At 42.7% G+C, this 22960-nt stretch overlaps 1 protein-coding gene across 5 annotated transcripts in view; it reads left to right on the top strand.

Annotated features, from left to right (window-relative positions):
- TMTC1 (transmembrane O-mannosyltransferase targeting cadherins 1) overlaps positions 1-22960 on the top strand; it is a 179670-nt gene that overhangs the window by 126921 nt on the left and 29789 nt on the right. The gene's annotated exons all lie outside the window — the stretch shown is intronic.

The following is a 22960-nucleotide window of genomic DNA, read 5'->3' as shown; positions in this document are numbered from 1 at the left end:
CAGCAGTGCAGCACCACTGTAGTTAAGGTTGCATCCTGAGTTCTGTTTAAAGATTGATCTTTCTAAACTCTAAAATTGGCAGGCTTGATCAGATTCCTTTGAAATTTGGTGTGCCTCAGCATCATGGCCGGGTCATGGGTGTCCAGATCTGGTAGTCAGAACCAGACTCTGCAGTCATGAGACAGGAGTCAGGATACCAGGAGGTCAGAAGTAGGAGACAAACTGGAGACCACGACAAGTCAGATGCCTGGGGTGAAGCCGGAGCAGGTAGCAGGACTTGGGGAGGGAGCAGAAGGCACACAGAGTAGAGTGGAGCCCAGCTGTTCAGACAGCTTCCTGTTCCTGCTGTCGGCTTAATTAAGGCCAGCTGGCCAATTGGGATTTCACCAATCGGACCTCAGGGGGCGGAGCCTCACACTGGGGCTGGGCTTTGTGGGTCCCAGATAAGCTATTGTCAGCAGGTTGCCAGGTGGCTGCTCCCATAAACCCTATGGGCCTGGGTTTGAGACCTGTGGGTCAAGACACTCAGGAGGGTGAAGGATAGGGTTATTGACCCAAATGTGGGGTCATGGGGTTGTGGAAATATGCCTCCCCTTCCCCAAATAGCCAATTTTCAAAAAGTTTCTCAGGTGTGTGTGGTTTTTTTGTGCTCAGAACTAGAGATCAGGCTATTGATAAGATGATGGCCAGAATAGTCTCAATCTGTCAAGTTTTACCAGAGATAGTGCATGGTGCCCGCTAAATCTTTTGGGGACCCAAACTAAGAACGGTATTTAAGTAAAGTTATGTTTTTACAGTGCATGTGCGCTAATCCAGAAAAATGGATAGAGGGCTTCCATTCCCACCAGTTTTTACATGCTTGTCAAGCTTGACTATTGTTAGTGCTCTAAAATCTGAATGGTTACTTGGATTGCTTGGAAATTTGTTGTGCCCCCCGGAGGCCTGGGGCAGTGTTCATGATCCAAATTTGGGGTCAGTTCATCAATGGGTTCCTGCATTTCAGAACTCCCAAAAATAATTTCCTTCTGTTGCCTTGTGCAGCCTGGCCCCACAGCTCAATGAATGGGCACCCTTGTAGCATATAGCCTCCTTCTGAGTTGTGGAAATGGGGAAGGGGGAGCCTCTCCTAGAGAAGCAAACACAAGAAAAAGAACAACAATAAAAGACCAAGAGAAAAACAGAAAGCAAAAGCCAAAGATACAAAAAAAAAAGAATCACAGCAGAGAGGAAAGAGACAAAGACAGAAAAAGAGAAAAGATAGGCAGAAAAAAGAGACAGAAGAAAGGCATGTAGGACGTAGCTTGGTGCAAGGGAACATGTGCATATAAGGGGTATCATCCCTTGCAAACTAGGGGTTCTGACAGAAAAATGGCTGGGAACCTTTTCTTACTGATCTGCAGCTTGCTTAGTCCCTAAATGTGGAGGAAGGACAGAAATTACCTCTGTCCAATTAGACTGTGTCTGTGCTAATGCCCTCTGGCAAACTAAGGAATAATATTGATGGCTCTGAAACGGAGCCCCACCCAGTCATGATTAACTGGAAGGATGGTATTTGCTGCCACCCACCATGTCTGGAAAATGGATGTGAGAGGCATTGGACAAAATTTTGGACAGGGATACTGAGGACATCACAGTTTGTTTTTTTTTAAAGAAGTATTAGCAAATGCTACCCATCTGTAAAAGTGAACTTACTAGTATCCAGGGCTGCTTAGCCACTCCCTCCTCCGATCTTGACGCTGCCACTAGTGCAGGCATCTGTTTGTGTGTTCCTCAGAGTTTATAGTATTTGCTGACAACAGATTTTGCTCAGCTGTCTCTCTAGCTCAGCAGCACCCAAAAATCATAGAATCATAGAATATCAGGGTTGGAAGGGACCCCAGAAGGTCATCTAGTCCAACCCCCTGCTCGAAGCAGGACCAATTCCCAGTTAAATCATCCCAGCCAGGGCTTTGTCAAGCCTGACCTTAAAAACCTCTCAGGAAGGAGATTCTACCACCTCCCTAGGTAACGCATTCCAGTGTTTCACCACCCTCTTAGTGAAAAAGTTTTTCCTAATATCCAATCTAAACCTCCCCCACTGCAACTTGAGACCATTACTCCTCGTTCTGTCATCTGCTACCATTGAGAACAGTCTAGAGCCATCCTCTTTGGAACCCCCTTTCAGGTAGTTGAAAGCAGCTATCAAATCCCCCCTCATTCTTCTCTTCTGCAGGCTAAACAATCCCAGCTCCCTCAGCCTCTCCTCATAAGTCATGTGTTCCAGACCCCTAATCATTTTTGTTGCCCTTCGCTGGACTCTCTCCAATTTATCTACATCCTTCTTGTAGTGTGGGGCCCAAAACTGGACACAGTACTCCAGATGAGGCCTCACCAATGTCGAATAGAGGGGAACGATCACGTCCCTCGATCTGCTCGCTATGCCCCTACTTATACATCCCAAAATGCCATTGGCCTTCTTGGCAACAAGGGCACACTGCTGACTCATATCCAGCTTCTTGTCCATAATCATAATTATGGTGCTGTCTTCTGCTCCGCAGTACTTCAATTATACAAGAGGCTATTTTAGAATTGATTGCAGGCCATGTTTATTCAACTTTATTAGATATGTAGCTTGTCATGATGATGATATCTGCAGTGCTTGTGTCATGTAAAAGACTGGATTTTCAAAGGAGCTGGGCAGCTTCAGCTCCCTTTGTCTTCAGTGGGAGCTGGGTTGCTTGGCACCTTAGAAAATCAAGCTGCAGGTGTGCATCCTGTGGAGTTAACGTTCTAATCCTGTTAATAAGATACATAGGAAAACAAATGTTGTCTAGTGCTTGGAGCTTAAACTAAGAGTTGTCTCTCATAGGTTCTGCTTCTCACTTTGCCATTGACTAGCGGTGTTACCTTGATCAAATCATTTAATCTCTCTGTGTCTCAGTTTTCCACATCTGTAGAATGGGGATATTAATATTTATCTATGTAGTGCTACTCCTACTCCACTTCTCTGTCCATCTTCTCTCTTCTCCTGTCTCTTTTTCTCTTTTTTTTCCCCATGTTGTCTTTTCTGCCCCTGTGCCCGCTCCCTGACTGTGTGTCACAGAATGTTGGGGCCTATATACTAAAATACAAAGCAGTGTAGGTACAAAATTGTAAATAGACGTCCACCAAGAATGCTGTACTATAAATTACGCACAATCGCTCCCAGTTTTGAAAAGTCCTGAGTCAGTAGGTAGGTCTTGCATCATACATTGAAATTCAGCAAATTCCAGCTCTGTTGAACCAATGGAAAAGGTTAGTAAATAACATGGTGATGGGTGCAGTATAGGATCCTAGATACATGCCATAGATACAAGCAAATCCCAGCGCCAGGCTTCCTGCAGTGAGTATAACCTGCTCCCCAGTGTTCCAGTGTAGAGAATGTTAGCAACAGCACCCAAGCTGATCCTAGCTGTTGCACCAGCTCTTTCTCACAATGTGACTGTAATACTAATGATACTGGGTCGAATTCTCTGTTGGTGTAAGTTATTGGAGTCCCATGGAAGCCAATGAATTTGTTACAATTTACATCAGCAGAGAATTTGGACCATTAAAGTTATGTTTGGCAGTCTAGTGGTAATCCACTGTCCTGCCACATATGGATCTAAATTTATCTACTGATCTTGGTCCCTGTGGGACCACTGTACTCTTCCCTGGGGAAGGAGAGAGTAATTTACACCACTTTAAAATAATCTCCCTTAAGAGCAGCATTGAGGGGTTCAGAAAGGAGCCTCACTGAACCACCCTCCACTAGAAGGAAAGATTGCTATACCACAGAGTGTGTGAAAGTAGGGTGAAGGAGGTTTAAGGGGGAGAATTAGAGAGGCTATCATAGGACTTCAGTGACACTCCCAAAATGACAGAGGAAACTAGTGGTAGCACAGAAGGCTACCATATAAAGACTGAGAGATCAGCAATCGTGGTCCCTTCCTCCTGTGTCAGTGATGGTGGGGAGCACTGCAAAGGTCAGGTATGCAATTGCTTGGAGTTGGGAAAAGGAGAGCCTTGCATCACCGTACAGCAGCTCCTTTGCGTAAGGAGCAGTGTTGGTGGCCCCTTGATCATTTTAGCTTGCTTTCAGAGTTTTATGGCAAATTGCAATTGATATAGTTTTTGTTGCATTTTTAATGTATATTGAGATTAAGTATAAAAATTTGCTAAACAAAAATTATCATGATGTCACAGTGTACTTGGATGTCTTAACTACTCACAAAATTACTATTAATAATAATAAAACTTAGCACTTACAACACCTTTCAGCCAATGTTTAATTACTGTGCAACTATTTAGTGAAGTACCGTAACACCCATGTGAGGTAAGTAATATTATAACTGTTATACAGATGAGTAGATTGAAGGGCACCTGGGTCACACAGTAAATCAATGGCAGTCAGGACTAGGTCTCAGGAATCCTAACTCTCAGTGTTTTAACCATTTGTTTACATTCCTATTATTCCCAGATCCTCAGCTGGCATAAATTGGTGTTGCTCCATTGATTTCAATGTAACTAATCAATGACACAGAAGAATGTATTTTCTGATGATAAACCTGCAGGACAATATATTTCTAAAGGACAGAAGTCCCATTGACCACCTCTTAAGATGAATGTTTGTTTAAAATGGCTGCAGATCACTCTTTAGAAAATTCATTAAGCACTCAATGTGGAGGACCCAATCATGAAATGTTCTGGTTTATCTTGGCTTTGTGAATTAGTGTGTATTTATAAAAAGAAAAGGAGTACTTGTGGCACCTTAGAGACTAACCAATTTATTTGAGCATAAGCTTTCGTGAGCTACAGCTCACTTCATCGGATGCATACTCTGCAGTTTCCACAGTATGCATCCAATGAAGTGAACTGTAGCTCACAAAAGCTTATGCTCAAATAAATTGGTTAGTCGCTAAGGTGCCACAAGTACTCCTTTTCTTTTTGTGAATACAGACTAACACGGCTGTTACTCTGAAACCTGTGTATTTATATACTGTGCTGTAGCTGGGGAACATGAAAACCGAGACCAAATGTAAAAATATAGAGGAACACGATCATTTTAAAGAAAAGCTTAACTCTGTATGTGCATAAGTGTGCAAAAGTCTCTCCTTTGTGTCAGGTTCGGAAATGAACATTAAATCTAACCTGGAAGCACAGCCCTTTGGGGATGCAAACTAACATATGTATAAACCAGAGTTCATGAATAGTTGGCATTCTGGAATTGTAGTAATGGGTTATAAACCTTTTAGCTAACCTGCAATGGAACAATAAGCACATCACTGTAATCGACCTCTTTGGTAGTTTCTCAATCATGCTGTAGTGGCCCCAGAAGAAACTTGTTGCTTCACAAAATAAAAATAAATTAAGGTAATAAAAATACGATATGGTAATAGGGTAAGGAAAATTACCTTTTAAGGCTAGTCTAAAGGCTTGCTGCTGTTGCAGATTTTCTACTTCTGCTAGTTCTGCTTGAGACCCCCCTGTTGACAGAGATCAAAAAATATTCGTCTTACATGAAATAAATCTTGTCTGATCACCTGCGTGAGAGAGAGAGAGAATATCAGGTCACTCAATTTCATGCTGATGTGATGAATATTTACAATGTGCTAATGAATACTACTTGTTGTTGTTGATCGCTGTTGAATTTTGGTGTTTTTCCGTTCTTCCTAAACTCTGTGTTGCTGAGGAGACGTTTTTATTATTCATCAGGAATGAATGTAAGCTTATGCACATGGGTGAATATAGCAGAGTTTTAAAAATCAATTCTAGGAAAGTGGTATTATCTCTTTAATAAGTGTTCTGGCAACAAAGGAAAAAATGCAAACTTGAAAAATTGTGGTAATTCAAAACTAAGTTTTCAAAGTGGCCTCATCCCATCCTCTGTATTTCCAGGGCTAAAATTGTGGACACGAAGTTTTAGACATGAAGTTTTTGTTGGCTGAGTTTTGTCCCCCCTGAATCTTTGGTTTGTGTGTATCAACACATTTGTGTTAAGGAATTGTCATGTAATTAGAGGCTTTGCTCAGTTTGGTTGCACAAATTACATTTTGTGCAGCCCAAGCTAAGTTTTGAGGTAGGCAAAAATTTTGACACCCAAAATTGAACCCCAGAATTTTTGGACATTCAGATTTGGAGGCTGTCTCTGAAATTTGGTCCTTACCCTTTTTTAGCAGAGTATATTGTTGTTTTCAAATTAAGATATAGACACAGGAGAGAGTTATCTTTGGGTCAGAGATGATAAAATGATCTGGAAATGGACAAAAATAATTTATTTATAACTGAATACATTATTTATAATTGATCTTTGCTGCTGGGTGAATACTCACAAAAAATGAAATGGGGGAAGAAAATGGGGAAGGCAGGGGAGGGAGGGACAGAGATGATATTAGCAGGCATAGGGAGTTAGGCATCCTGAAGCAATCCAGAGCTACTTTCCACGGTGCTGCTATCTCCCATGGGAAACATGGACAAAGAAATGAATTGGTTCCTGTTTCCAATCTGAACTTTAATTTTATATATGTGTGTGTGTGTATAAAATATTTGGTATTTGATATTATATAATACAACATAACAAGGGTGACCAAACTTACTAGCGCTCCAAGCCGCATCTGACAATCTTCAGAAGTTTGAGAGCCAGGGCATTCCTGCCAAGGGCCAGAGCTCAGAGCGTCAGCCCCGCAGGAGGTTCCTGACGGGGCTTGGGGCTTTAGCCCAGCTCCTGCTGAAGCCCCGAAACCCCCCTCTCCACTAGGCAAAAGCCCTTACCCCACCATCTTGCTGCAGGGCAGAGGTCCTGAGCCTCCCACTCCAGTCTGATAGGTGGAGAATGCAGTGGAGGGGACTCCGCGAGCCGCATTTTAATGGTAAAAGAGCCTCATGTGGCTAGCGAGCCACAGTTTGGCCACCCCTGCAATGTAAAGTATTCATATGTATATACATTGTGTGTGTATAAAATAATATTTTTTGTCCATTTGCAGATCATTGTATCATCTCTGATCCAGAGATAACTCTCTCCTGTGTCTATAACTTAATTTGAAAACAAATATGTACACAGTAGACCTGCAGAATTACAGACAACCTCGGGAACGGAGGTTGCTCATAACTCTGAATAAAGCACAGTTCGGACTCCAGATCCAGCAGCTGAGATGCCAGGCCATGTGTCAGCAACAGCTGAGCTGCTCCTTACTCAGCCCTGGCATGAGTCTGCAAGCTTTTCCCCCTCCCGGCAGCGGGGGTGTGTGTGCGCGTGCGTGCGCTGGCCGCCCCGGTGTCTTGCTTTAAGTGGCTGCCCCGCGCATGAGGGTGGGGTTGGGGAGAGGCAGCCCAGAGGTGCCTACCTTTAAGATGCAGTACAGGCACAGTACAGTATTTGCCTTTTTTTGGCGATCTCTGCTGCTGTCTGATTGGTTACTTCCCGTTTCTCTTGGTGTCTGGTAGACCGGTGAGTCTGTAACTCTGGTGTTCATATCTTTTGAGTGTGTGTGTGTTTACATAAATGTAAAATGAGGGGGAATATACAGACACACCCATATGTATTTTGTGTGTGTGAGTGTGAGAGAGAAATTCAGACAGCCCTTTTGGGCTTTCTTTTCTGACCTCCTCCCACCAAGTGGAGCACCTCGAGAACATCTGGGCAGCGAAGAGGACTCCTGAGGTGGTTGTCCCATAGACCTTAGGGAGAACATCTGACTCAGGGGGAGAGTTCTGGGTGGAGGAAGAGCTAGGAGGCAAACAGACTGGCTTACTGGTTGGAAATACTAGTATTGCAGGGGAGGAAGCATCTGGGCCTTGCAGAACCCAAGTGCAGTCACTTAGGGCTTCATTCACATAATGGAACCTGGAAATTTCAGTGGAAATACTGACTTGCAGTACCATGACATGTAATGAGATCTTGCAGGAGAAAGGCTCAAACGAAGGGGGCATAGGTATATGTGCCATAGCCATATTTTCTGCTGCCCCATTTTGAGAAAAAGCTGTGCCATAACATCATTTGTGGTGGGTTGGACATTAACCAGTCGCACCACTCTATTCCCTCCCCCACTTAAAAATAAAACCATAGGGAATATTACTGAGACTGTTTTTCTGCTAAGCTTTCCCACACACTTACCCACTGACTTTTTATGTATTTTAAATCAGCAGTATCTGGGGTTATTTAAACTGTGGTAAATTGCACACTGTATGTATTAAAACAAAATCTTGTTCACATGACCTTTTATTTAATATATAATATGTATATAGAAGAACTCCTTTCAGCACAAACTGCAGGTGGCCTGGGACACCAGCTGCACTTTATTTCTGGAAAGATTTACAATACCAACACCATTTGTTAGCCTGTTTATACAATGAGTTAGAATTTGCGCTGTTACCCTGTTATAGACATGGTTGCGTTCACTCCTGATGCTTTGAATGTCCTTATGACACCCAGAGTTATCGGCTATCTCTGTCGTTTGGGGTTTGATGAAGCCATATTTGGAAAGAATAAACTAATAGACTGCATTAGTAAATGTAGATAACTTGAGCTAATTGCTAAGTGATGTAATAACCTTTGCTGGCTGAAAAGGATGCCTGGTAAAAACCTGAGCCATAGACTTAACAGTTGTCACAATGAAGTGCAATGGAGTGTTAGGCACATTGCTTTAACCAAGGGAGTTTATTTTAAAATTTATTTTGTGGAAAACATGCAATACAGTACATTCCACCCCCACACTCTTGCTCTGCTTTATACTGGCCAAGTATCAAGCAAGGCCATAGTTTTATTTATTCAAAACAAAGGGATATACATGGGACCATGAACAACAATACAAAGGATCCTTCTGCAGGGTCCTGTAAGAGGATCTGTAGCATTCCAGACACCTCTGCTATGGCACGGCCCCGTCTGGTACAGGAATGGCCTGTTGCCTTGTGGCAGTGCGATAAAAACTAAAATGTCACTGCTCTATTGATTTTATTTTCAGTGGAGAAAACATCTCTACATATTAGGACTCGGTGCTTCAAGACCATTCCATTCACCTGGCGTCTTATTATAAAACAGTCTCTCTCTCTCTGTGCAATAATTTGATTTTAAATACGAAGTGCAGGCAATGGGAAATAAGAGAATCATTGAAATGTGGGGCTGAAAGGGACCTTGAGAGGTCATCTAGTCCATCCCCATGCTGTGAGGCATGACCAAGTAAACCTAGACCATCCCTGACAGTGATGGTGGATTCCACAACCTCCCTTAGAAACCTATTCCAGTATTTAACTGTCCTTATGGTTAGAAAGCGTTTTCCTAAATCTCCCTTTCTGCAGATTAAGCCATTGCTTCTTGTCCTGTCTAATTAGATATAGAGAACAATTGAACCCCATTGTCTTTATAACAACCCTTATCATATTAGAAGACTGTTATTGGGTCCTCCTTCTGTCATTGTTTTTCAAGACTAATGTCCAGTTTTTTTAACCTTTCCTCATAGGTCAGATTTTCTAAACCTTTCATCGTTTTTGTTGCTCTCTTCTGGACTGTCTCCAATTTATCCACATCTTTCTTAAAGTGTGGTGCCCAGAACTAGAGAAAGTACTCCAGCTGAGGCCTCACCAGTGCTGAATAGAGTGAGACAGTTACCTCCCATGGCATAGATGAGACACTCCTGTTAATGCACCCTAGAAAGATATTAGCCTTTTTTTCAACCTGATCACGTTGTTGGCTCATATTCCATTTTTGATCCACTGTAGCCCCCACATTCTTTTCAGCAGTACTACCACCTTGCCAGTTATTACCCATTTTGTATTTGTGCATTTGATTTCTTTTTTCTTCCCACATGTAGTAGTTTGCACTTGTCTTTATTGAATTTCATCTTGTTGATTTCAGACCAATTCTCCAATGTATTAAGGTCCTTTTGAATTCTAATCCTGTCCTCCAAAATGCTTGCTACCCCTCCCAGGTTGGTGTTCAGATTTTTGTAAGCATACTCTCCACTCCATTATCCAAGTCATTAATGAAAATGATTAATACTGCTGGACCCAAGATAGACCCCTGCGGGCCCCGCTGGGTATGTCCTCCCATCTTGACAGCAAACCATTGATAACTACTATTTCAGTACAGTCTTTTAACCTGTTGTAAGTTATTTCAGAATTATGTATAGTAATTTCGTCTGGACCATATTTCCCTAGTTTGCTTATGAGTCACGTGGGACTGTGTCAAAAGCCTTACTAAAATCAAGATAAATCATGTTTACAGCTTCCCCTCCATCCACTAGGCCCACTAACCCTGTCAAAGAAGGAAATGAGGTTGATTTGGCATGATTTGTTTTTGACACATCTGTGTTGTTTATTACTTATCACCCTATTATCCTCTAGGTACTTACAAATGGATTGTTTAATAATTTGTTCCAGTATCTTTCTATGTATTGAAATTAGGCTGACTGATTTATAATCCCTAGGGTTCTCTTTGTTCCTCTTTTAAAGGTAGGATGTTTGTCCTCAGGGCTGGCTCTAGATTTTTTGCTGCCCCAAGCAAAATATTTTTTGGCCGCCTCCCCTCTTTTTTGGCTTTTACACGTTTGCACTTTGCAATGGTTGTTTGTTTGTTTGTTTGTTTTTGACTGTTTCAAATAAAAAAAATGAAAACAGAGAATTTGTAGTTAGTGAAATATAATTTCCTACTAGTGTACTCATTTAATTTTAACAAAATCACAATTACAAACAATTTGGGTTCAACTGTACACTGTAATGAAAAACGTTAATGTCTTCCAATGCGCCCGGTTTCTCATAAATTAAAATAATTTATATGAACTGAATTTTTCTGGTTTTTATACTTGCCTAGTCTTTTAATAATTCAGTGAAATCTAATTTTTTTGCATTGGTACTTTCAGCTGAAATTAATGCAAGTCCTGACAAACAATTTTGAGACATGGTGGACCTCAAATAATTTTTTAGTAATTTCAGTTTTGAGAAACTGCGCTCACCAGAAGCCACTGATACTGGTAACGTTAAAAGAATGCATAATGCTATAGCAGTGTTTGGAGTGAGGTGCTTGGGGCTGTACATCCCGTCTAAGCCCAATCTCAGACCCGGCCTCACCCCCGCAGAGGGACAGTAACTGACGGAGTGGCTGGGGGGTGGGTCAGCCGCGGGGAGGGGGGCGGACCAGGGGCACATGCCCAGCGCCGAGCTGCCTGGGACAGCGGGTCCCTTACTGGCCGCGGGTCCTGCCCCAATCTCAGGCTCTGCTCTGCTCTGGCTCCTCTGCCACTTGTGACACATGCGGCAGGGGCGGGCAGGGGGAGAGGAGCCGCATTACCCCGCTCCCCCGGCGGCGGGGGGCCAGGGCGGGGACTCATTGGTTGACTGAGCAGGGCCGGGGAAAAAAAAAGGGTGGCCGGAATGCCGCCCTTGGAAATGTGCCACCCCAAGCACATGCTTGCTTTGCTGGTGCCTAGAGCCGGTCCTGCTTGTCCTCCTCCAATCCTCTGAAACTGCACCTGTTATCCATGAGTTCCTGAAGATTATTGCCAATGGATAACAATTATTTTGGAGAGACTCAAGTTCATTTGTGATTTTGGGTTCACATGCGTTTTCCCTGCTCCCCACAACCATATTTTTCTCCTCAACAATCCATGAGACTTCTGTGCTTACCTTATGAAGTTTTTTGGATCTCTCCCAGTAATGTCTTTGAGTGGATCACTTCAGGAGTCACTGGGTGGCCATGGCTTCCTACTGTATCATCATAGAAGATATTTGCTTTCTCCAATCTTGCCAAGGCTCCTCTAGGGACAGTGGAAGACTTGCTTCCGGTCCAGCTTTTGTCTTGTGAGGACATGGGGTTAGGACTGTCTGAACACTGTTAGCAGTATTGAGTGGACACTTGGCCCAATCAGGAACCCTGGCTATTTCCAGGTTAGGGTTACAGTCTCATGGAGATATATGTATCATAGAGTAGCCCCACAGCTGCTCCATCATATTCTGAATTATGCTAAGGGCTGAGGAGGACCCCAGTCAGCCCCAGAATATGAGAAGGTGCATAAGTGGCTTACCTTTTTGTCCTCTTTCTTCCTCTTCTGTTCCAGCACTGACTGTAGGTTGGCCAGAACGGATAGACAGGACTACTTGACTGTCAGACCTCTTGTCTGTCAAGTTGAACTGATTCTGTCTGTGTATAGGATTCCTACCCCATTGGGTCTGTTTGGTGTAAGAGCTGGACCAGTGCCAGATAGGTTGGATGCCCACACTAACGCCACAGAGATGAAGAGGTGGATGCAGAATAACTGGCAGAATAGGAGTGTGGATGGGACTACACTATGTTCTAACCAAAGTTACCAAACTTTGCTAAAGTCCAAGTCTTTCCAGGACTTCATCACATGAAGTCACACGAGTTTCATAACATGACAGTCATGATTTGGTTGTGTCTACACAGGCAAGATGCAAGGAGCTAGATTTGGAAAACCATTAATGCACTGTGATTAAAGAGACAGAAGATAGGTTACATACCACAGTTAGTATAACTATCATTTAAATCAGCTTCTCTACCAGATGACTGGAGGATAGCTAATGTAAAGCCAATTTTTAAAAAGGCTCCAGAGGCGATCCTGACATTACAGGCTGGTAAACCTAACTTCAGTACCAGGCAGATTGGTTGAAAATATAGTAAAGAACAGAATTGTCAGACACCTAGATAAACATTATTTGTTGGGGAAGAGTTAACATGATTTTTGCAAAGGGAAGTCATGCCTCACCAATCTACTAGAATTCTTTGAGGGGGTCAAGAAGCATGTGGATAAGGGTGATCCAGTGGGTATAGTGTACTTAGTTTTTAAGAGAGCCTTTGACAAGGTCCCTCACCAAAGGCTCTTAAGCAAAGTAAGCTGTGATGGGATAAGAGGAAAGGTCCTCTCATGGATCAGTAACTGGTTAAAAGATAGGAAACAAAGGGTAGGAATAAATGGTCAGTTTTCAGAATGGAGGGTGGTAAATAGTGGCATCCCCCAGGGGTCTGTACTGGGACCAGTCCTAATCAACATATTTGTAAATGATCTGAAAAAAAGGGTAAAAAGTGAGGTGGCAAAAGTTGCAGATGATACAAAACTACTCAAGATAGTTAAGTCCAAAGCAGACTGCGAAGAGTTACAAAGGGATCTCACAAAACTAGGTGACTGGGCAACAAAATGGCAGATGAAATTCAATGTAGATAAATGCAAAGTAATGCATATTGGAAAACATAATCCCAACTATACATACAAAATGAAAGGGTATGCATTAGCTGTTACCACTCAAGAAAGAGATCTTGGAGTCATTGTGAATAGTTCTCTGAAAACATCCACTCAATGTGCAGCAGCTGTCAAAAAAGCGAACAGAATGTTGAGAATCATTAGGAAAGAGATAATAAGACAGAAAATATCATATTGCCTCTACATAAATTCATGGTACACCCACATCTTGAATACTGTGTGCAGATGTGGTTGCCCCATCTCAAAAAAGGTATGTTGGAATGGGAAAAGGTACAGAGAAGGGCAACAAAAATTATTAAGGGTCTGGAACAGCTTCCATATGAGGAGAGATTAATAAGACTGGGACTTTTCAGCTTGGAAAAGAAATGATTCAGAGAAGGTATGATAGATGTCTAAAAAATCATGATGGGTGTGGAGAAAGTAAATAAGGAAGTGTTATTTACTCTTTCTCATAAGACAAGAATTAGGGGTCACCCAATGAAATTAATAGGCAGCAGGTTTAAAACAAACAAAAGGAAGTATTTCTTCACACAACACATAGTCAATTTGTGGAACTCTTTGCCAGAGGATGTTGTGAAGGCCAAGATTATAACAGGGTTCAGAAAAGAACTAGACACATTCATGAAGGATAGTCCATCAATGGCTATTAGCCAGGATGGGCAGGGATGGTGTCGCTAGCCTCTATTTGCCAGAAGCTGTGAATAGGCGACAGGGGATGGATCACTTGATGATTACCTGTTCTGTTCATTCCCTCTGGGGCACCTGGCATTGGCCACTGTCAGAAGACAGGATACTGGGCCAGATGGACCATTGTTCTGACCCAGTATGGCCATTCTTATGTTTTGTTATATAGTCCCCAATAATTTGGCTGCGTAGCTGAGCCAATAATGTCCTGCACTTTGTTATACTTGTAAAGTTTTCTTGGATTATGTAGTGATATCTAAACTGTTCTCTCTTTGTATTAGTCAGGCATATCATGGCTGCATAGCCTTTTGTTAGAGCTCAATTTTTTAGAAGTTTTGTACGGATTCTTCAGGAGCTGGGAATGATCAAAAATGCATTTTCATTCATCTAGTGGATTACTTTGTTTAGAAAGGGGGCTAGAAAAAAGTTAGATATGCTTTGAGGATTTTCAGTGGGAAAGTGTAATGTGTATGAATTCTTGTCGTTTATTTACAAATGAGAGGACCTGAAGAACTGTTCTTATTACAGCATGTGCCTAATAGCTCAGCATCACTGGGAATTTAGAGTTTAGCAAATTAGTTTTTATTTTTATCCTCAATACTGTTTGACATAAAATCCTTCTTTTTTATCTCCTCTGTATTCAGTCTGCAAGTTCTTTTTCCCCAGCAGGTTCTTAAAATGTCATGAAAATTCATAAAGTGAAATGGGGTTTAGTATAGTACAAACTTGGTTGTGTAACTTAATGCTCTTGGGTATGCTTTTTATGGATGCCAAGCTTGAAGAATCATGCTGCTTCTGCCGACTTTAGATTAGATATATTTTGCTTCTCTCTTCTCTTTTCTTTCTTTTGGGGAAAACACTCCCCTGGATATTGGGATGCAGTATGGCTGTTCTGTGCTGGCTGCTGGCAGGCTCTGCCAAAAAATGTGGTATAGCCAGACATGAAAGGATCACGCCAGGAAAAGAAGAATTTTCTGGTGGCATAGAACCAGCGTAGTGATTCCTACACCACCCCCATTTCCTGCTGCTGGCATAGCAGAGGATGGTTGGGGGGGAGGGATAGCTCAGTGATTTGAGCATTGGCCTGCTAAACCCAGGGTTGTGAGTTCAATCCTTGAGGGGGCCATTTAGGGATCTGGGGCAAAAATTGGGGATTGGTCCTGCTTTGAGCAGGGGGTTGGACTAGATGACCTCCTGAGGTCCCTTCCAACCCTGATATTCTATGATTCAACACCCCACTGACTCCTGGCTACCATGTTGGCACTCTATTAAATTTAACACAATAGCACATAGAAGTCCCAACTGCTATCAGAATCCCATTGTATTGGACACTGTTCAATACACAGACAATCCCTGCCCTGAAGAGCTTGCACTCTACATAGATAGAGAAAAGGTGGGAGAAAGATGAGGAGCCAAGGCACAGAGTAATGACTTATCCAAGGTCACACAGGAAATCTGTGGCAGTTGAACACAAATCTCCAGTGCCTGAGTTTACCCACAAAGCCATTTTCCCTTGCAACTACCATCGGCTGGTGTAACTTACACCTGAGAATGGACCAGTGCCTGGCTTAGAATCAGGCGAGCAGACAGGCCACCTTTGCACACACAGCTGCTGGGCTGGGCAGGGCTGCGTGCTGCTTGGCTGCAGCCAAGGATCTGACAGATTTAATACATCCACTGAAAAGGACTATGGCTGGAATTTCCAAAGGAGCCTAAGTGTGTTAGACACTCAGCTAACAATAATCATCAATGGGGTTTGTGTGCCTAACTCCCTTAGGCTCCTTTGAGAATACCAGTCTGCAGTGATTTTTTTTTAAGGCTGGAATGAACTAAATTTGGAAAACCATTAATGCACTGTGGTTAAAGAGACAGAAGATACCTCTCAATATTTCAATATATGCTTTTGTCCTTTACAAAAATATTAAAATGTTCCTAGGAGACAAATTTGGAAAAGACCCTGATCCTGTGAGTTGCAAACCTCTTTGCCCATGTGGCACAGTCTGTTGGATCGAGACCATACTGGTGTTAGGTCATACACAAGGCTACGATTTAGTCATGGAGGTCGCGGAAGTCATGGAATCCATGCCTTCCAGTGACTTCCGTGACTTCAGCCTGCAGAGGTCGGGAGCTGTCGTGTACCCCCGCCACTTCTGGTGGACCCACAGCTCCTGGCCCCTGCAGGCAGCGGGGGCACCACACAGCTTCCAGGCACCGTGGGGGAACCCAGCAGCTCCCAGCCCTTGCGGCTGGTGGGAGACTCCCAGAGCTGCGGGCAGCAGGGGCCCCCACAGCTCCAAGCCGTGGGCAGTGGGGGACCCTGGAGCTCCAACACCCAACCTGCAGTGTGGGCTCCTGGAACTCCTAGTTGCCCCGCAGCTGCCCTGCTGCAGGCTGTGTGGGGACCCACAAATCCCCATTTTGGCACAGATATTTTTAGTAAAACTGACGGACAGGTCACGGCTTCCATTAATTTTTCTTTTTTATCCATGACCTGTCCGTGACTTTTACTAAAAATATCGGTGACAAAATCGTAGCCTTCGTCATAGAGCCTCTCCTTGCCAGAGCAGGATTGTTCCATGTAGTACCCTTACTCCTCAGATTTTATTAAGTATAGTTTTAAATCAATCTGTCGCACAGTCTTAATAAGGTGCATGGAAGTGAATGTGATGTAATATTAGAATTGGTTTGAAATAATATAGTGGTGTATATAAATGTGTAATGTAAACATTTGGCTTGAATGATCTATTAATGTAACATTCTTACTTTTGTTGGCACAATGATGTCAATAAAATATTAAGGTGCGTATAGGGAGAGTGCGGGAAGCATGTCTAAAAAGACTTGCCATCCTCCCAGCAAATGTTTTTGCTTATTTAACTAGGGCCTGATTCTACCACACTAAAGCACGTTGAAGTCAGTGGTACTCCCTTCATTCTTACTTGTGCTGAGTGTTGACTTCAAGGAGGTTATGTGTGGATTGGAAGAACCCAGTCGTGTGAACTGGGAGAGAAGATACAAAGGGACATCCTGCAAATCTAAGATATGACCTGCCACAGGCTGTCCCTTAAACTCTGCCTCAGTTTCCCCATCCATAAAATAAGAGTAATCATACTTAGTTACCTCGCAAGAGTGTTGTGGTGATCCATTAATCATGGCTGTTTTGAAGATGAAAAGTTCACATTTTTGCTAAGTTCCTTAGTCAAAAGGAGCATATAAAACAGGGCAACCTAGAATTAGCCAATGAAATTAGTTACTGATTTCTCCCACTGGCTTTCATGATAAATGGCTGAATCTGAAATCCACTGAAATATTTTTTTGTGACAACACAAACAGGCTTCACAGAATCACCAGTGCTCTAGAGCGCTGGTGGGCAACCTGCGGCCCGTGGGCTGCACGTGGCCCATCAGGATAATCCACTGGCAGGCCACGAGACAGTCTTTACATTGACCATCCACCGGCATGGCCACCCGCAGCTCCCAGTGGTCGCGGTTTGCCGTTCCCAGCCAATGGGAGTCGCGGGAAGTGGCGGCCAGCACTTCTTTTTTTTTTTTTCTTTCTTTCTTTTTTAGCTGTGCTAAAGCAGTCCCTTCTTACAACAGCCTTGCAGGGCCAGGGCATTGTTTGAGACTGAAATTATCTTAGGCCTGGTCTACTCTGGGGCCGGGGGGGATCGATATAAGTTACGCAACTTCAGCTACGTGAATAAAGTAGCTGAGTCGACGTACTTACATCTACTTACCGTGGTGTCTTCACTGCGGTAATTCGACAGCTGACGCTCTCCTGTTGATAGTCTAGTCTCTCCTAGACTAGACGCGATAAATTGACCCCCGCTGGATCAATCGCTGCCCGTTGTTCCAGCGGGTAATGTAGACAAGCCCTAAGACTCTGATCTCCTCTGACAGGTTCCTTTGTCATACCTGAGGCCACTGGCAGCTGTGAGATCCCTGAGACCCTCGTGCTTCTGCCTTACCGTTCCCCTAAACTCATTGTCTGTTTCCTTGGGCAAGTGTGAATAGTCACATTCCCTTTTGCTTTCTGCACTTTCAGGCTTATGGCCATGGAAAAATATAAAGAACTCAGTAGAAGCGGGTAGGGAGTTGTCAAGATAATGCCCTTTCCCCCTTTAATATCTTTGGTGGCAGATCAAGAACCCTTTAAATGCAGTACCATGAACAGGACTTGTCATTTGTTTAAGTGGTTTCCCAATATTTGAATTAAAAGTTAAATTAAAATTCTTGGTGGATTATAGATTGTATCCATGACAACAAATTCCCTTTCCCCCCTTCCCTTTCAGAACTGTCTTTTACCACAGAAATAAGTGAGCCACTGAACAGTTTTTACTAATATGCTAGGTAATAAATACATTAAATCAAAAGTAAAAGGTCATTGGTATTTAAAGACTGAAAATCTGTTTGCGTTTTATGCTCTGTGTCTTCTGTGAGAAAGTAGAAATCTCTTGTCTGTGCCAGTCAGTGAGGCTTTTGTTTGACTGTATTAGAGGGAATATTGCTAGCCTAAAAGAACTGGAGGATAATTACTAGCAGGAGTTTCATGTAGTGTATACCTGTAATAGTTAAAGACATGGCTGCTTAAACTTATTCTGACAATTGCAGCAGCACTGGAGGAGCTATCTGAATTATTCATTTTGCCACGAGAAAACATGCCACTTGTTTTTGCTTCAGAACTCAATGCCCGACCTTATTTAAAGTACACTTTTATGGGGGAGGTTTTAAGTGAATTGTGCTGTGTCAGGACTTCTGCTGTAATTGCCAACGAAAGCAGATTCTTAAAGAAAATACTTAGGGTTTCTAAAAGAAGGGGAAAATTGATTTTTCACATAAGCTGCTTTTTGTAGGGAGAAGTTTAATGAAATTCAGCTTTCTTTCATAAATAATGCAGCACTTGCATTTGATTATGTGAAGCCTAGAGGAATTTCTGCCTAATCAGATACATAGCAAGAGGGATGTTGCCTGCAGACTGTTACCATTACCGATGATGTACGTGCAGGTGGAGGGGTCCATCCAGATGGAAAGCTCTGTGTCATAAAAGAAGCTATAGGACAACATGTAAATTTGAACAGTTGACTCTCAGCATCTCAAACTGCCACAGCTATTTATAAAACAAAGTCTGTGTTCTGTGCACTGTTGTTACTATTACTGGAGTGCTTAGAGGCCCCAACTGAGAGTGAGACCCCATTGCTGTACAAACACATGGGACGAGAATGCCCCTGCCATAAAGAACTTTATGTTCTAAACAAGACAGACTGACAAAGGGGGACACTGGGCTACATTTTGAAAATCTTCTTTTTAAAAATATGCAAAATTGGCAGGTGTCTCAGTTTAATTAATAATAATAATAATAATTAATAATAAAAACCTAGAACCCTTTTGTACATGCAAATGATCTGCAAACTTTGTGGGACTGTTTTTAGAGGCCTTGAATCGATTAAGCCATGAGGTGTAACCTGAGTGCAAGCTTACAGTGTTCTCTCAAGTCTAGCCAAGGACTATGTTCTAATCTCTCATTTACCTCCCTGACGTTGATACTGAAAACACTGGAGTTCGTGCACAGAAGGCAGATGGAATAAGACCATGATCCCCTTAGGGCCGGACTGTGTCCCTTCCTGCCCCCTTATTGCATTGAGTAGCATCTTACTCCTTGATTTCAATAGCACTACTTGCAGAATACAGTATTCAACATAACTAAGAGTGGCAGGATCAGACCCTTTCTCATGAACCCATTGAACACCATGTCATCTCACTACACATTGGTTTTTCTCTGCTGCTATCTCTTCTCCTAATGCTTGTTTGGATGTGGTGTGTGCGACTGCTCTGGTTTTCTATTGCTGGTAAAATTACAAATGGCTTCGACAAAAGTGCTCTAAATTTAGGACCAAATCCTCAGCTGGTATAAATTGGTAAAGCTCCGTTGACTTTAATGGGGCTAAATCAATTCACACTGGCTCAGGAGCTGGTCCTTAGGGTATATTATTTTTTGTAAAGGGCCACATGACCATAAGTAAATCTAAAGCACATGAAGTACAGCCTAGTACAGCTGGAAGAAGTGACTGCATACTGTAATTTACTTCATTTGATGGCAGAGGCTTTAATGCGAGTTCAAGTCCTTTATTTATGGAGCCGCTGGTAGGAGTTACACAGTTGAAGGATGAAACCAGCTCTGTATTTTCAACTTGAGTTTTCATTCCCTTCTAAATTTGCCCAGAAAATTCCCTTGGGACTAAAATTTCATGTGAACACTCCTAGGCCAGAGGAGAATTTATTTCTGAAAGTTTGAGGGGAAAAACACTAGTTAAAGGGCTGTAAAATGTTAATGTATTTCAGACTTTTCCAATAAGTGTCTTAAGTCTTTGGTCCACTTAAACACAACATGGTGTCAGGTGTTAAAACCATCTCCTGCTTTGTGAGCACTGACTATAAAGTAATGCACAGGTTTGTTTTGAAGCAGAAATAGAAAAAAAAATTGACCTAGAAAGTCCCTGAACTTTTTTCCAATGAAATCAATGGCAAAATTCCCATGGACACCTATGGAAACAAAACTGAGCTCTAAGATGTCTGTCGGTCTGTCTGTTTGGTGGCTACATTGAACCTTATCCCAGAGTCCCATGTATGGAGTGGCAGCATAGCTGTGCCATCCCTGAAGCAGCCCAAGAAAGCTGCTGAGACTTGATTCATCCCTGTTGCCCTGTAGTTCTTGGGATGAGGAGTTTCCTACAGCATGTACCATCTTGTGTCCATTCAGTTCTGCTGTCTAGTGCATTTGGGGGATTGACTCAGGGCTTCACTCATTTCCCCCGCAGCCCCCAGTCCCTGCCCACCTGCTCATGGGGTGGAAGTAGCAGTTCGGTGGAGCCTGCCCTTCCTTCCACACCTAAAGGGGGACTACAGGCTGGTTGTACGGGGAGATGATGGGCTTCCGTGCCCCAGTGCAGCTATGTTAGGGTCAGCCGCAATTTGTAACTTCATTTGTAACTCATTGTTTATATGCTAGAAGACCCATTAGGGAAAAAGCGCACTGAATGAGAGGTAAATAATTGTACAGTTGGTGAATGGTGGTGCCGATGGACTATTTAGATGTGCAAGATAAGGGCTTATACATCCACGAACTGTCAAGTAAACTTTCGCAACTGAGTAGTTGCAGCAACCAAAGTCTCTCATGGATGAACACGAGGAATGTTGGCAGAATATTTAGCCATCAGTTGTAGTACAGTGGCAGTTAAATAACAGACTATGTTTTTAAAATGTATATGGTTGCATCCAGGAAATACTGAGAGATCAGTTACACAGCTATTAGTACCTGTACATTAGGGATTGTGGTGTAGGAATAAAATGATTTTGAGACATTGGATCATGCATATTTGTAGAAAGTTACCTATGTTTTCCACCAGAACTGCATCACTAGTTGTCTGAGTTCCCTCATACCTTTCCAGGTCCTCCCACAAACAGGCCTCTTGCCAGAATTGTTCATATGCCACAGACCCAGAAAGAGACTGGTGTAAAACTAGAATATAAAATCAGTGACAAAATACAAACATTTTCCTGGTACTTAAGAAAAGAAAATCCCCAGGCTGTCATTCATGACATCATGAGAAAACATGGGGTGAAAAATAGGGAAATTACCAGATAAAGTCAGTGTTCTGTTTAACGGAGGCACTTATGTGGCCCCCATTATTATGGTATCTGAGCACCTCCATCTTTAATGTATTTATCTTCACAGCACTCCTGTGAAGTTGGAGAGTAGTATTACCCCTATTTTACAGATGGGGAACTGAGTCACAAAGAGACTAACCACAGCGCCCACGGTCATGTTGGAAGTCTGTGGTGGAACTTAGAATTCGAGCTGGGTCCCAAACCAGCATCCTCACCATTGGACCGTCCTTCCTCCTTAGGGTTCATAACAGGGTTACCATATGTCCGGGTTTTCCCCGGTACGATCTCTTTTTTGGTTCTCTGATCTCCATCCAGGCTGATTTTTGAAATATGAACAAATGTCCGTGATTTTGAGCTGGGCGGCTGGAGAGCCGTGTCTGTTGGCCGGCCACCCAGCTCTGAAGGCAGCACCACTGCCAGCAGCAGCAGCAGCAATGCAGAAGTAAGGGTGGCCTGGTGTGGTGTTGCTGTACCTTCCCCTTTTCCACTCACCCTCCATCTGGCAGCGTTCTCTATTTCAGAACTTGAAATATGAAAACCCTGGCTCATAAAAGACACCCCACCAGCAAAATCAGTTCTGAAAGAGCTACAGAGAGCAGGGCTGGAGAAGCAGCTGTGCAGTGTTTAAATTAAACTTCAGTTTATCTGGATTAAAGCTCCCAAATCAGATTCTTATGAATTCAGGCAAGAAGGTGACAGGAGGTAGGCAGAAAAAGCAGTCAGAGGTGAGAGGCTAAAGAGAGAGGGGAAAAACTATCTGGGAGCACCATGCCCAGCACAATAAGGCCCTGAAGTTGATTGAGGCCTCTGGGTGTTACTGTAATGTGTTTATTTCATAATAATAATAATAATAATAATAATAAACTTACACCTTCACTATCTTCTCTCTCTAGGAACCCGCATTTCATTTCTCACTTTTTAGGGAAACAAACCAAAATACTGACTTAGGAGCCCAATTTCAATTGAAAGTTGAGATTGGTGTTGGACCACAAAATGCTGTGAATTCAGTAAAATTTCACAACAGATGAATTTGGCATGTTGTGCAATGTTATTGCAACACAGAAAGGCTGAGTTAAGGCTCTATTTTGAACTGCTAATTTTTTACCATTCAGTTTATATATTAACTAGACGTTAAGGAGAATTCATACTCACAGACAAAAGTGTATTTCCAAAGTTTGATCATTTTGTTTTATCTGGATAATGTTCTTCTACAGCTGATTTTGTAAGTGGGAAATGACTCGAATGAAATGTTTTGTTTTGAAATTGAGATCGTCCCTGAGTTTTATTTCAACTTTTATTGGTGAAAATGGAAAAATGTTAGAAAGGAGGGTTTTCTTGGTTTTCGGTGGAAACAAATGGAAAAAAAAAACAGAAATGAATGTTCCTCATGAAAATTTCCATTTTGACGGA

This window comes from Lepidochelys kempii, chromosome 1, assembly GCF_965140265.1.
Source record: "Lepidochelys kempii isolate rLepKem1 chromosome 1, rLepKem1.hap2, whole genome shotgun sequence".
NCBI lineage: Eukaryota > Metazoa > Chordata > Testudines > Cheloniidae > Lepidochelys > Lepidochelys kempii.
Note: the sequence above shows the minus strand (reverse complement) of the source record. Positions and strands in the feature narration are given on the sequence as shown.